This window comes from Leucoraja erinacea, chromosome 27 (genome assembly GCF_028641065.1).
Source record: "Leucoraja erinacea ecotype New England chromosome 27, Leri_hhj_1, whole genome shotgun sequence".
In the NCBI taxonomy this organism is placed as follows: Eukaryota; Metazoa; Chordata; class Chondrichthyes; order Rajiformes; family Rajidae; genus Leucoraja; species Leucoraja erinaceus.
In genome coordinates, this window is record NC_073403.1 from 11,321,808 (window position 1) to 11,334,289 (window position 12,482).

At 41.3% G+C, this 12,482-nt stretch overlaps 1 protein-coding gene across 1 annotated transcript in view; it reads left to right on the forward strand.

Moving 5' to 3' along the window:
* LOC129710026 (vesicle-fusing ATPase-like) overlaps window positions 1–12,482 on the forward strand; it is a 186,838-nt gene that overhangs the window by 84,522 nt on the left and 89,834 nt on the right. The gene's annotated exons all lie outside the window — the stretch shown is intronic.

Genomic DNA, 12,482 nt, shown 5'->3' on the forward strand with positions numbered 1-12,482 from the left:
ACTGCTGCTGCTCTCTCCGCATCCCATTCCCCCCAGCAATCCTCTGCAGCTCACTGCTGTATCTAGTAAACATTCTTTGCTTTCTCTACTGTCCATAGCATGTGAAACCACAAATCCCAAATTGACTTCTAAAATTCTAACTGGCAGTGTAAGCAATAACACTAGGGGTGCCCAAGAGGCTATACATTTGGTGCAGTGCACCCAACACAGGAACTCCACTTGGTCATGCAGCTATTTGCTGGCCTTCCACCTTTGTAGCACTACAATGTTATATAGGTACCAATGACATAGGTAAAAAAAGGGAAGAGGTCCTGAAGGGAGGATTTAGGGAGTTGGGAGGAGAGTTAAGAAAAAGGACCAAAAAGGTAACAATCTCAGGATTACTGCCTGTGCCACGCGACAGTGAGAGTAGGAATGGAGCGAGGTGGAGGATAAATGCGTGGCTGAAAGACTGGTGTAGAGGGCAGGGATTCAAGTTCCTGGATCATTGGGACTTCTTTTGGGGAAGGTGGGACCTGTAAAGAAAGGATGGGTTGCACTTGAACCCGAGGGGGACCAATATCCTAACGGGGAAATTTGCAAAGGCAGCTGGGGAGACTTTAAACTAGAATGGTTGGGGCGAGGGACTCAAATAGCGAAAGGTAGTAGACAGAATGGGAGGCAGGAAGCAGAAATGGGAAGCACTCGGACACAAGAGGAGAAAGAAAAAAAAGGAAATAAACAGAGAATAAGAGACGGGGGTTTTCTTAAATGTGCATATTTTAATGCTAGGAGCATTGTAAGAAAGGTGGATGAGCTTAGAGTCTGGATAGACACCTGGAAGTATGATGTTGTGGCGATCAGTGAAACGTGGTTACAGGAGGGCTGTGATTGGAAACTAAATATTCCAGGATTTCGCTGCTTCAGGTGTGATAGAATTGGAGGGGCAAGAGGTGGAGGTGTTGCATTGCTAGTCAGGGAAGATATTACAGCAGTGCTTTGGCAGGATAGATTGGAGGGCTCATCTAGGGAGGCTATTTGGGTGGAATTGAGAAGTGGGAAAGGTGTAGCAACTCTTATAGGGGTGTATTATAGACCGCCAAACGGGGAACGAGAATTGGAAGAGCAAATATGTAAGGAGATAGCAGATATTAGTAGTAAGCACAAGGTAGTGATTGTGAGAGATTTCAACTTTCCACACATAGACTGGGAAACAGATTCTGTAAATGGGCTGGATGGGTTGGAGTTTGTAAAATGTGTGCAGGATAGTTTTTTGCAGCAATACATAGAGGTACCTACTAGAGGAGGGGCAGTGCTGGACCTCCTGTTAGGAAATGAGATGGGACAGGTGGCGGAAGTATGCGTTGGGGAGCACTTCGGGTCCAGTGATCACAATACCATTAGTTTCAATATAATTATGGAGAGGGTCAGAACTGGACCTAGGGTTGAGATTTTTGATTGGAGAAAGGCTAACTTTGATGCGATGCGAGATGATTTAAAAGGAGTGAACTGGGACATTTTGTTTTATGGGAAAGATGTAGAAGAGAAATGGAGGACATTTAAAGGGGAAATTTTAAGAGTACAGAATCTTTATGTTCCTGTTCGGTTGAAAGGAAACAGTAAAAATTGGAAAGAGCCCTGGTTTTCAAGGGAAATTGGACATCTTGTTCGGAAAAAGAGGGAGATCTACAATAATTATAGGCAGCATGAAGTAAATGAGGTGCTTGAGGAGTATAAGGAATGTAAAAAGAATCTTAAGAAAGAAATTAGAAAAGCTAAAAGAAGATATGAGGTTGCTTTGGCAAGTAAGGTGAAAGTCAATCCAAAGGGTTTCTACAGCTATATTAATAGCAAAAGGATAACGAGGGATAAAATTGGTCCATTGGAGAGACAGAGTGGACAGCTATCTGCAGAGCCAAAAGAGATGGGGGAGATATTGAACAATTTTTTTTATTCGGTATTCACCAAGGAGAAGGATATTGAATTATGTGAGGTAAGGGAAACTAGTAGAGTAGTTATGGATACTATGAGGTTCAAAGTAAAAGAAGTACTGACACTTTTGAAAAATATAAAAGTGGATAAGTCTCCAGGTCCTGACAGGATATTCCCTAGGACATTGAGGGAAGTTAGTGTAGAAATAGCCGGGGCTATGACAGAAATATTTCAAATGTCATTAGAAACGGGAATAGTCCCCGAGGATTGGCGTACTGCGCATGTTGTTCCATTGTTTAAAAAGGGTTCTAAGAGTAAACCTAGCAATTATAGACCTGTTAGTTTGACTTCAGTGGTGGGCAAATTAATGGAAAAGATACTTGGAGATAATATATATAAGCATCTAGATAAACAGGGTCTGATTAGGAACAGTCAACATGGATTTGTGCCTGGAAGGTCATGTTTGACTAATCTTCTTGAATTTTTTGAAGAGGTTACTAGGGAAATTGACGAGGGTAAAGCAGTGGATGTTGTCTATATGGACTTTAGTAAGGCCTTTGACAAGGTTCCTCATGGAAGGTTGGTTAAGAAGGTTCAACTGTTGGGTATAAATGCAGGAATAGCAAGATGGATTCAACAGTGGCTGAATGGGAGAAGCCAGAGGGTAATGGTGGATGGCTGTTTATCGGGTTGGAGGCAGGTGACTAGTGGGGTGCCTCAGGGATCTGTGTTGGGTCCTTTGTTGTTTGTCATGTACATCAATGATCTGGATGAAGGTGTGGTAAATTGGATTAGTAAGTATGCAGATGCTACCAAGATAGGGGGTGTTGTGGATAATGAAGAGGATTTCCAAAGTCTACAGAATGATTTAGGCCATTTGGAAAAATGGGCTGAAAGATGGCAGATGGAGTTTAATGCTGATAAATGTGAGGTGCTACACCTTGGCAGAACAAATCAAAATAGGACGTACATGGTAAATGGTAGGGAATTGAAGAATACAGTTGAACAGAGGGATCTGGGTATAACCGTGCATAGTTCCTTGAAGGTGGAATCTCATATAGATAGGGTGGTAAAGAAAGCTTTTGTTATGCTAGCCTTTATAAATCAGAGCATGGAGTATAGAAGCTGGGATGTAATGTTAAAATTGTACAAGGCATTGGTGAGACCAAATCTGGAGTATGGTGTACAATTTTGGTCGCCCAATTATAGGAAGGATGTCAACAAAATAGAGAGAGTACAGAGGAGATTTACTAGAATGTTGCCTGGGTTTCAACAACTAAGTTACAGAGATAGGTTGAATAAGTTAGGTCTTTATTCTCTGGAGCGCAGAAGGTTAAGGGGGGACCTGATAGAGGTCTTTAAAATGATGAGAGGGATAGACAGAGTTGATGTGGACAAGCTTTTCCCTTTGAGAATAGGGAAGATTCAAACAAGAGGACATGACTTCAGAATTAAGGGACAGAAGTTTAGGGGTAATATGAGGGGGAACTTCTTTACTCATGGAGTGGTGGCGGTGTGGAATGAGCTTCCAGTGGAAGTGGTGGAGGCAGGTTCATTGGTATCATTTAAAAATAAATTGGATGGGCATATGGATGAGAAGGGAATGGAGGGTTATGGTATGAGTGCAGGCAGGTGGGACTAAGGGGAAAAAAACATTTGTTCGGCACGGACTTGTAGGGCCGAGATGGCCTGTTTCCGTGCTGTAATTGTTATATGGTTATATGGTTAATGTTGATGGGTGCTTCAATTAGCTCCATTTTCATCCTTCATTTGCATTCATATTTTAAGATCAGTCATAAAGGTCAACTTCTGCTCTGTTCTGAAACATAAATAAGTTTAAGGATCTATGATCTCCATATTGCAGTCACATTATTGTGAAGAAGTTGCAAAAGTTCCTTAAAGATGAAAGTTGGGGAGTTGGGTACCTGGCTGTGCATCTGCCCATCAGCCTACAGGCTGTGGTTGGGAGATGAACTCCCTCTACACAGAATACAGTTGCTCCAGCATTTTCTTTTTTGCTCAAGATTCCAGTACCTGCAATCACTTGTGCCTCCAGCTAACAAGCTTTGATTGATTTCCACTGACAGCGGTTTGAGACAATATCTTTATGGCTCCATTCCATCTCAACCAAAATAGTGCACAATATAATTTCCAAAGCTGATATGAATCATTGCGCTTCCATCGTGTCTGGAGATTGACAACTGTATAACCACAAGCTGTAAGCTTAAACTCCTGTTCTTATAGTTTAAAGGTTCCCAAAAGATGAGAATTGGAGAGCTGAAGAAGGTCTTGACCAGAAACGTCACCCTTTCCTTCTCTCCAGAGATGCTGCCTGTCCTGCTGAGTTACTCCAGCTTTTTGTGTCTATCTTCGGTTTAAACCAGCATCAGCAGTTTCTTCTTACACAAAGAAAAGGTCCTGCTTATCTTGCATTCCTGAGTTTTAATACCTCGCATCCTAAAAAATGCACCTTTGCCCCCTTAAACTCAGTAGAGGTCTGACTAGCAGGTCAAAGTGATCAGTAAGTGATCGTAGAGTCTGTTCTCACCTTCTCTATCATGGTCTGGTTTGGCTCAGCCACCAAGCACGACACCTGGAGGCTGCAACAAATCGTCCAATCAGCTGAGAAGGTTATTGGCTGCAACCTTCCCTCCATTGATGAATGTACACTGCAAGGGCTAGGAAGCGAGCTGGTAAGATCATCTCTGACCTCTCTCACCCTGGCCACAAACGCTTTGAATCACTTCCCTCTGGAAGGCGACTCCGGACTGTCAAAGCTGCCACAGCCAGACATAAAAACAGTTTTTATCCACGAGTAGTTGCTCTACTCAACAGCCAAAAATCTGTAGCCTCCCTTTGATCTGGTATTTTGTTGGTTTACATGCTTGATCAATGTTTTTTTTATCATTAATGTTTTATTATTATTAATGTTTAGTGTTTTCTGAGTTATGCGTAACTGTCACTATGTCATGTTGTTACTTGTGGGCGGAGCACCAAGGCAAATTCCTTGTATGTGAATACTTGGCCAATAAACTTACTTAACATGTGGATCCAAAGGTGAATGTGAAACTGGCAAAAACACATCTATTCTATCTCTTTACTTCATTGTGTAATTTTTCAACCAGTGAGTGTCCTTCTGAATTGGTAACCAGAAGCAAATTCATGTAGGTCTTGGTACTTGTTTTCTCATTATCTAAACAGTATTAACCATGTCTGGATGTTTTCCTGGGAATGTAGATGCTGTAGATTAGAGAAGTGTCATTGTTGAGTTTGTTTGGGTTTTTCTTTGTTTCTCTCTAATTGCCCTCAGGACTTGACTTCCATCTTCTCCTCCCTCCACCATGAAATCTTCTTCACTGCTCCCCAGCTAAATCATATGTAATGTTATCCTGCTTTCACTCATTACAGCTAACTGATTTCTCTGAAATTGATCTCCTGTCTAATGCATTCCAAGTGAGGCTCTATTTGTCCACCTTAAATTAATTCTATTGTGTGCACTAATGGCTGTTGCCAAACAAAACTGCTCTACCCGGCTGTCCTTTCATGCAGGTTGGTGTACCAACAAGACATTGACCACCCTTACAAGACCCTGTTCTTAACCGAATGCTGAACGGGTGATTAAAACACAATAAGACTAGAATAGCAATGATCTATGGCTCTGAAGAAAATTGAACATTTTTTCTTTCATCCTTCCTCGATACTTGCATTGTAGCTGCACTTCCAACAAAGTGCTACTTCCTTAGTTCCTGTTCTGAAAATCTGACTCTTCATGCAAACAACTCTAAGGCTACAATGCATTTGTGGTGTAATCATGGCTTTCTGGTCTCTGACGGATAGTGCTGTGTTCAAATCCCACTACAGCGATTACAGCAAATATCCTGACGTGCTAAGTGCCATCCAGCAGTTGTGGTCAGGCAAGGTTAATGCTGTTTGTTGCAGGTTTTTGGATGATGCAATGAATTATAGTCTGCCCATCAGATGTGTTTACAAAGACAAAATAAATCGCATGGCACTCTGGGGAGGAGCCTGATAGTTCTCCCTGGTGTCCTGGCCAACAGGTACCCCTCAGATCATGTTTAGACCAAACAGGTCATATATTTAACTGTTTATGTGGTGTCTTGCTGTGCACAGGTTGGCAAAGCAATGACATTTAACAATATTTTATTTGCTGAAAACAATTTTTGAATATCCAATTTGCAAAAAGCTGCTAAATACAATAATGTTTATTTTGAAGCATTATTTTGAATGAGTGTTGCAGATTGGTTTGTTGTAAATCGAAGACGACTACCGAAAGTAATTAGGAAGGGTGGGAAGGAGTTGCAGGGTAAAAAGGGGAAAGATAGAAGGGGTATTATTTGATCTTGGAGAATTTGGTGTTCACACTGTAAGCACCATTCAGTTGTAAGCTACCCTAGCGGTATATGAGGTGCTGTTCATTCAGTTTGTATGTGGCCTCACCCTGACTCTGGAGGAGGTAGAGGAAAGAAAGATCGGTGTGGGAAGGGTAGTGAAAAATGGTTGGCAACCAGGAGGTCCACAGACCTTGGCACACCAAGCGCAATTGTTCGGCAAAAAACAGGCGCCTCGTATACACTTGGTCTCGTCAATGTAAAGGAAGCCATATCAGGAACACCAAATGCAGAAGACAAGGCTGGACGAGATACACGTGGACCTCCCTGTCACTTGAAGAGGCTGCAGGGGTTCCCGGATGCAAGTGAGGAAGGTGGTGCAGGTAGCATTTTTGGAGAGAAGGCATGGGTGACGTTTCGGGTCGAGACCGTTCTTCAGACGTTTCCACCCGAACGTCACCCATTCCTTCCCACCAGAGATGCTGCCTGTTCCGCTGAGTTACTGCAGCATTTTGCGTCTATCTTCGATGTAAAGCAGCATCTACAGTTCTTTCCGACACAAGGCGGTGCAGGCACAAGTGTTGCATCCTGTGGTTGCAGGTGAAAGTGCCTGGGCAGGGGATGGGTTGGGTGAGAGGGGATAAGTGAACCAAGGAGTTGCATAGAGAGTGGTCATTGTGGGAACTGGAAAGTTAAAGCTGTTACATGAAGATTGTTAATTCCCATCTTGACAGCGGTCACTCTTATTGACGTGCAAAATTATTCCAACTCTTCGATGACTATTTGGTATCACACATCCTCAAGTTTGCAGAGAAAACAAACAACTTGAACATTGTAACACTTGCACAAATCTGCCTATCTTTCCCTCTACAATAATCAAAGTTACTGCTGGGAAACCAATACCACCATCATTCTATTTATTCTACTGCGAATAGTTTTAATCCAACTTCATAATGTACAAACAAGACCCTGGCTCCAATTTTGGACCTACCAATGCTGCCCACAAATTTGAAATGAAATTCTGCATTTTGTCATTTTTCTCCATGGGACCATTTTATTTTAGGTTGGTAATTACATTATCAACACTATACAAAAATACGGTTATTTCCCATTTTATTCCATTACTCATTTTGTAGGAATTGGTCATAAATGAATTGCCATTATCGTATCATCCAAACTGATTTGCCACCTTGTTTGGCATATTATCTTTTCGTTATTGCTTTGCTCCCAATTTCCCAAAAAGTGCCCAATTTTTCACTTTTCATGTTGTCCAATGTTGATTGGCAATAGACTATGGTTTAGAACATAGAATAGTACAACACAGGAACTAGCCCTTCGACTCACAATGTCAATGCCGAATGCAATGCCAAATTAAACTAATCTCCTTGGTCTGCATGTTTAGGTTCATCATTGTCACATGTACAGTGGAACAGTGAAATATTTTGTTATGCCATCCAATCGGATCTGATAACATGTATAATACAATTAAGTCAAACTCCAGTACAATAAATAGAACAAAGGGAGCTATACAGAGTACAGAAAATAGCAGATGCAGATGTGATCCATTGCCCTCGGTTCCCTGCATTCCCTATCTACAAGCCTCTTAGATGCCCTTATCATTATTGCTTCCACCACCAACCCTTGCAGCAAGTTTCAGGTACCCATCGCTCTGTGTGTAAAATTTTTTTTTAAGTTTCCCTGAACATCGCCCTTAAGCCCCTGTCCCACTTTCACAACCTAATTCACGACCTCGGCCGAGTTTGCCCTTGACTCGTACTCGCAGCATGGTCGTCACGAGGTCATAGGAGGTCGTAGGTAGGTCATACAGGCCGTGATGCTAGTCATCGGTACTCGTGGCAGCAAGTAGGTCGGGGCGTTTTTCTAGCATGATGAAAAATGTCCACGAGTAAAAAAAGGTTGTGAATTAGATCGTGAAAGTGGGACAGACCCTTTACACTTTGCCTCACCGGCTTAAAGTTATGCCTTCTTGTCTTTGACATTTATACCACAGCTGTTTCTATCATTCCTCCAGTCTTTCAAACATATACTCAGAACCTAAGGAAGCAGTTTTGAGGTTGCCGATTTGCTTCCTTACATCCAACTGTTAGTGAGGACTGCAATTGGATTTGATCTAATTGGCCTGTGTGTGATGAACTGAATGGCTCCTTGCTGTGCTGTACAACTTGTTATCAAATAACTTGATGTAGGGCACTGTTTGCACTGAGCCTCACAGCAGTGAGAGTAGTCATCGACTAAAGACAAATATTAAGGATTGTACAACAATTGGCCACACCAATATAAAATGGATATCTTTTTTTGCCTTGAAATTGGATTTGTTGTTTGACACCAGTGTGCCTGTATGTTGCAATGTTTCATTTTGCTTGATTTTGGGACAGTCCTAGATTAACAGGTATCTTTCTGAGTTAGTGCATCTTATTGAGAAGGGATCTTGCAACCACTTGTTTGCCCCTTAGGAGTAAAATTTGGCTGCCACTACCAAATATTGAGAATGTATTCAGTTAGTTCTCTAACCTTTGCTCTATTTGCTGTTGATGGGTTAGCATCAGAGGTAATGTACTCTCCTGCTGTGTTTTGGATAGATGTTGAGTCAACTGTCATTTACATGACAAACCTGATTACACTGAGTACTAGAATTCAGATGTGCCAATATTAATTTTCAATATTAATTAATCAATCAATCAGATTCTCGTATTTGGTTCATGATTTCAAACTCTCTCTTGTGTTTGTGTGGGAGATGATGACAGAAGGGGAATTCAAAGAAATGACAGCCTCTGCATTCCACTACCTTTAGTGTTCAGTGTTTTTCTTTAAATGTTCTAAACCATTTCTAGTATTTTCCCAGTTTCACACAATTTCATCGATTTTGTGTTTGCCACTGGTCACACTTTCGTGGATGGCAAAGGTGGAGCGATCATTTTAATAATATACCAACAGGAGAAACATTTAGCTTGCTCAACAAACCAGCAACACTGTCCTTTATGATTTGTTGCCAGCATTCTTTACTGTGTTCATCTTTCCAGGGTTTAATGAACATAACCGGTTAGAAGTCATCAGCTACTTCCTGAGGCAAAATTTACCCCGTGGTATCTTGTGTTAATATCAGTGAGATAAATTTCTTGATCGTTCATCATTATGGGTACTCATTTACAAGACTAATCTTGTGGTTCAATATATCGATGCAAATGACTTTTATGAACTGTTCTGTATTTTTGTTTACAATACTCTGTTGTGCTGCAGCAAGCAAGAATTTCATTGTCCTATCTGGGACACATGACGATAAACTCTTGACTTGACTATTAGTATAGCATAACATTCTTCAAAAAGTCCCAAAATATGTTTCACATGAGTTGATTAAAACACAGACATGCAGATCATCCAACACCAAATGCCACTCTAGATTTTTTGCTGTGACCCCTCCTGCACTTTCATCTTTTCTAAGATGCTTCTTAAAATCCACCCTTTTGACCAAGTTTCTGATCATCTTTCCTAGTGGTGTCCAAATGCGACTTGATGCCAGATCTTGTCTGTTAAGGCTTGTGAAGTGAGGAAAATGTGATGTAAACTATAGTGTACTCTGATCAGTTGTGCTATCTGCCTACTCTCAACTGATACCAATGAGTTCAGGTTCCTTTTGCTTATCATTTGCGGACCGGTTAATCTTTCTTGGCCAAAGGCAGAAGAAAGGACTAGTTTTAAAGCAGGCAGAGCTGCCAAATATCTACCCCCCCCCCCCCCCCCCCCCTCCACCTCCCTTACCACCACTCCCTCAAACACACGCACACCTCCCCAAACTTTCTCGGGTGCTGTCGAGCTGTTAAATATAGGTTTTATTGTTTACATGGACTGATGTTTTTTTTGAAATGGTGCAGGTATTTCACCACACAGTTTAACCTTTTGCTGCGCAGTATTCTGAAGCATTGTCCCTGTAACCAGTCCAGGCAAGTGCAGAGGCTAAAGCTGCAGCGAAAACCATGTGCTCCAGGACAAATTTGAAGCATTCCAGAAGGTCTTTTCCTGTGCTTCTCTCCTTGCGTATTGCTTCTTGTTTTACATGCATTTAATAATTTGTATTTAAATTGTCACCTGAGCTTTTTTTTTGGCAAGTCAGTGTCATTCACTTAAAAGTGCAATTTAGAATTTTAAAAAAATGCATTGTTACAGTAACAAAATATTTTTCTTCAACTTGCTGACTTCTCATATGTAATATCCCAGATGTAAATGACAGCATTTATACATTTTTGTTCATGTTATTACAGTCCCATGATTTCCATTTTACAATTTTTTGTACTTACTAAATAGTTTTCCGTCAAAAAAAATACCAAAAAAAGTGAACTGGAATGTTTGTGATTTACGCCCCCACTACAGGTGTGAAGCACAGTCATAGAGTCGTACAGCATGGAAACAGGTCCTTCGGCTCAACTTGCCCACGCCGACCAACATGTCTCATCTTCACTATTCCCACTTGCCTGCTTTTGGCCAATATCTCTTTAAATCGATCTTATCCATGTACCTGTCTAAATATTTCTTAAATGTTGCAATAGTACCTGCCTCAACTACCTCCTCCGGCAGCTTGATCGATACACCGCCCGCCCTTTGTGTGTTTAAATAAATAAATAAATAAATTGCCCCTTGGGTTGCCATTAAATCTTTACCCCCTCACCTTAAGTTCCAATTTTGGTGCCTCTTCAGGAGGAGTATTCTTGAATTGGCTGTGGTTCAGAAAGGTTCACTCTTCATTCCGGAGGTGAAACTAATGTCTAATGAAGAAAGTTGCACCCATACTCATTAGAGTTTAGAGGAATGAAAGGCGATCTTATTGTGAGACTATCTTTTATAACTCTGAGGCATGCCTTCAGAATAACGGTTCGGGTCGCACATTCAAAGTGGATATAGGAGAATGTTCTACTTTCTTTGGAGTTTCTTTACTCCAGAGCCACACAGAGACTGAGGGGTTGTGTGGCATTTGCATCCTCCTAATTTCTCTATTTGTTGTTCTAATCGTATTACTGTTTGGTGAGATTGATAGAATAACAAGACTTAAGTGGTCACATTAAATACCTGGAAATTCTTGAACGGGTGGACTGATTGGGTTTTGCAGCACGTTGCCAATGAATGTTCTGTCATAGAATCACAAATACAAAGTGAATTGTACAATATTTTTACTAAGAGATCATGGGATCTGGAAGTCAGGCTGTGCTGTGACTGATTTAGGTGTTGGCCATGGGTCATGATGAACCATGTCGTGGAAAGGACCGGTGAGGGAACGATTGGAGGAAGGGGGAAGGGAATGGGTGTTTGTAAACGTTACTTAAAACTAGAGAATTCAACATTCATACCGCTGGGTTGTAAGCTACCCAGGTGAAATATGTATCCACCTCCATGCTATTCGTTCCACATTGTATACCTCTGACGTTCACACCTTACCTAGCCAACAATGGGTCTACCGGGGAATCTCCCTGCCTGGGGTCATTTGTTGGCATCGCTGATTGTTCCTGGTCAACCTCCAGCTCATCACCCACTCCACCATCCCCTCCACCCCCTACTTTCCATCTGAAGAAGGGTGCCAACATGAAACATCATCTATCATTTTCCTCCAGCGATGCTGCCTGGCCCTTGGAGTTACTCCAGCACTTGGAGTCTCTATTTGGAGGGTTGTCCTGTGGACTGATGAAAGAAACCTGTGCTTCAGAACATTAATTCATTGACATGAGTGTTTCAGTTTGACTTTTTAAGGCTGAATTCAGGTTCTTGAAGTGGCACATTGTGATCTGAGCTCAATCTCTAAATTATTAGCCCAGCTACCTAGGTTACCTTTCCAGTAACAAGATGATTGTTTAAAAAAAAAACTCATCGGCAAGTTCCTTTCTCAAAATTATCTATTCCAAGATGGAGTTTAGTGAAAGAAGTGTAGCTAAATTTGAAAGCTCTTGCACTTTTCTCACTGGTGAACCAAGAAGCCATAGGCATTATTTCCTTATGAAGTGCTACTGTAAAGCAAAAGTCATTGGAGCATTTGTCTACTGGAAATGGTCTGTTAATTAACATAAGAGCAACCTGAAAGAGGAGGAGCTGTATTTCTTTCCCAGATATAAACTCATTGCTATAAAGACTATTATGGATAGTTTACATACAAAATTACGATTGGGTGTCTTATGTTACAGCGTAATAAAGGCTTTCCAATGTAATTAATTGAAATCGGTT